This window comes from Tupaia chinensis, unplaced genomic scaffold (assembly GCF_000334495.1).
Source record: "Tupaia chinensis unplaced genomic scaffold, TupChi_1.0 Scaffold000101_1, whole genome shotgun sequence".
NCBI lineage: Eukaryota > Metazoa > Chordata > Mammalia > Scandentia > Tupaiidae > Tupaia > Tupaia belangeri.
In genome coordinates, this window is record NW_006159565.1 from 9,058,987 (window position 1) to 9,062,551 (window position 3,565).

Here is a 3,565-nt window from a genome sequence, read left to right on the forward strand (position 1 = left end):
CTTAGAGAGGATCTTCTTGGGTTGATTGTACCCGGGGTCCTATGTATTTCTTGGGTCTGGATATTTGAATGCCTTTATAGGTTTGGAAAGTTTTCTTTCAGGATTTCATGGAATAAATTATCTAGGCCCTTGTTATTTTCTTTCTCTTCTAGGATACTAATTATCCGGATGTTGGGGCGCTTGATGATATCTAGTATTCCTCGTATATTATTCTCATTTTTCATGGTTGTTTTCTCAATATTCTTGATACTTTTTTCTACGTCGGATGTTTTGTCTTCTACGTTAGAGATTCGATCTTCTGCCTGATCTAACCTACTTTTAATACTTTCAAGGGAGGTTTTGATTTCCTGTATCCCATTCTTCAACCCTAGAAGTCCCATCTGGTTCTTGTTTAAGGTATCTATTTCTTCTTCAAAGTCATGAAAGGACTTCCTCATCTCCTAGAGCTCCTTGTCTCTTTTCTCTTCCATCTCAGTTAGTTTGGTCAATACAAATATTCTGAATTCTTTATCAGACATGTCCACGATGTCCATTGTATTGACTGTGGGTGATGTAGGCTTGATGATTTCCCTTGGGGGAGAGGACTTTTGTTGGTTGCTCATACTTCTTGAGCCTCTGCGATTGTTCCTAGTCATCAGGTAATCTATATGTTCTTTCCTAACTTATTTAAGGTATCTCTGAGTGTTAAAAGTTGTGCAAGATTAGAAAATTGATGATTTCTCTTATGGTTGGCCTACTTGTTATTCACCATTACCATTAACCGTTGCCACTAGTCCTGGATGGTCCAAAGTCCTCCCTGTTTCTAAGGAGTGGTGATCCTCCAACTGACCTAGTAAACAACACCTCAAGAGCAAAGAAAAACAAAAGAAAAAAAAATCTCACAGCATGCATTGAGCACCACGCACTATTCAAAACAGTAAAATTCAGAGAGTTCAAAGGCAAGTGGGGAAGGGCCAGAGGATGAAGTGACAGGTCCTGGCAGATGGGCCTGCAGTCGCAGGCTGCCTGGTGTCCAGAACTGCAGGCCAGCTCGATCTGGTTTGCAGGTGGGGTGTTGTGGGGTGCGAGTTCATCTTAAAGTCCCACTCAACCAATCTGAGGTTCAAAAAGGAGTAGTGGTGGGGATGTGTGGAGGTCCGTGGCAGTTGGGCCTACAGCCATAGGCTACCTGGTGTCCAGAACTGCTGGCTGGCTAGATCTGGTTTGCAGGTGCGGTAGGGTGGGGTACGAATTTGTCTTAAAGTCCCATGTAACCAACCTGAGGTCCAAAGAGGTCGTATGATACTGTTTTCATGTCTTATATAGAACATTTTATTCTTGTGGTTTGTTTTTGCCAATATAAATTCTTGGGATACACATTACTCTGAAACTTGCTTTTTCTCACTTAATATATCACAAATAATGCACAATGCCAACATAAATCCAATTAATTCTACTTATTAGTTGTCAAATAGTTGCATATAGAGATTTATCACAATTTATTTACCTACTTTAAGATAAATAAATTAAGAATCACTCCATTTATTTCCTGTAACCACGTTCTAGTCTCTTAGAATAGCAAATGTTCAGAGGTTTAAGTGTCCAGAATGGGCAACTGGAAAGGTCCAAATTATAGTGTATTTCAAGAGTCTATACTCTGTGGCACTCTACTCACTTTTTTACATGGTATCTAATTTCTACACAGAACTATCATCTGTTCCTCACTGAAAACATACCTCTAGGTAACAGCTTAGTTTTACCTCTAGAGAGAGACATATGAATTATATATAGTGCAAACCTATATTTTCCTTCTGGAATGGGCTTTTAGCTACTCTTAATGCATTTTCACTCCCCAAATAAGTCACCAAAATGACAGATTCCACAGATCTCTCTCGTTTTTTAACATATAATTTCCCCCAAAAGATAACTTTATGTAAGTGATTTTTAGAGCTTATCTAGGTGAAAAATGATGAACAAGAATTTAAGTTTTCTTTAAAAGCTGGTTGAATAAAGCTGTAAGAAAGCTCTTTTTTTTTTTTAACCTGAGCTTTACTTACCTAACAGTCTGATACACTTCAGAAAACAACAAATTTATTTTATTTCCAAAACCTTTTTATTAATCATGAACTTAATTTAAAACTATACTCATTAAATAATCTATAATTAATTCTTTTAAAAATAAAATATGTTACTTGAACATAATATTGACTTTTTTCTACAACAAGACTGAAATAACGTCCTTTTAATGATAGTTTTCTTCAAATACAACACTACTTTATTTTTTTCCCTCTGACTTTTTTGAATTTGGGGCCATAAAATATCATTTGAGGCATAGTTTATTTTTAAAGTATTAATTTTATAACATTTATTATCTCAGTAAATCATTAAATTTATTTTATTTTATTTATATTTTAATTAATTTTTAAAGAGGTTTTTGCCATAAGGCACATGCACTTTCTGGACAGAGACAGACAGAGATAGAGAGAGGGAAAATGAGAAATTGCCCTCCAGGGGGATGACCCCCCCACAATCCCTTTTCCTCCATTCTCCTCCCAGGATCTAGGGCACACATACATTTATGCTTGGCATGATTTTCAAGCCTCCAAGTCTGGGACTCTAATTGCAGTCAGCTTTGTGGGAGTCCAGCAACATAACCGCTAATACCATTTGCTGTTCCCAATTCATTTTTATTTATCTTTTACTATAGGTTTAATGGTCAGGTAGGCTTTTTTCCAACCACTATTTCTGCCATTTTATTAATTTTGATGAATTCCTAAAGTAGTAGATTTGAGCGTTTTTTTGTTACAGTTATTTTTCAGGGAAGGTGAATGTATGCTACATTTTCAGTGACCCTTTTATCAGAATCCTTTTTTTTTTTTTTTAAACTGTGATATCGCTATCATAAAATAAAGTGCAGAGGTATCACATGTTTATATTAATGAGTTTTTGACAATTGTATAATATGTGCAACCAAAATAATCTGAAGAATATTTGTATCCCTTTAGGTAGTTCATGCATGCTTCTTGTAGTCCATTTTTCATCCTTCTGTTTTCTTCCCTTCCTCAATGGAATCACTGATAAATCTCTAACAGGTAAGTTTGCATTCCTACTCAGACATTGTATAAGCCAAGCAGGCTCCTCTACCTCAGAGTAAGAAAAGACAAGAGGTCAGAATAGAGAGTGACAGGTCAGTATGGAGAAGATATTTTCACACCCACTCTGGGAATGCAGTTCTGAGTGGTGCCAGTTTTGTGTTATCTTGTCCAATCTCTACCCTAGAGAGCTGTGAACAGGCTTGACAAGTACCCAGGGCAAGAGGCTCTGTGGTCTCTATCAGGTCCTGAGTGTCTTGAGGTTCTCAAAATTCCTTTTGGCTGGGAACCAGCAGTTAGTGTAATGGCTATGTCGCTGGACTCCCACGTAGTCAACCGCGGTTCGGGTCTCGGACCCAGTGGCTTAAAACTCACGCTGGGCGCGTGCCCAGGATCCTGAGAGGAGAAGGGATTGCGGCGTGACCATCCCCCCTGGGGGGTGATTTCTCGCTTTCTGTCTCTATGTCTCTCTCTGTCTGTCTGGCCAGCGCACG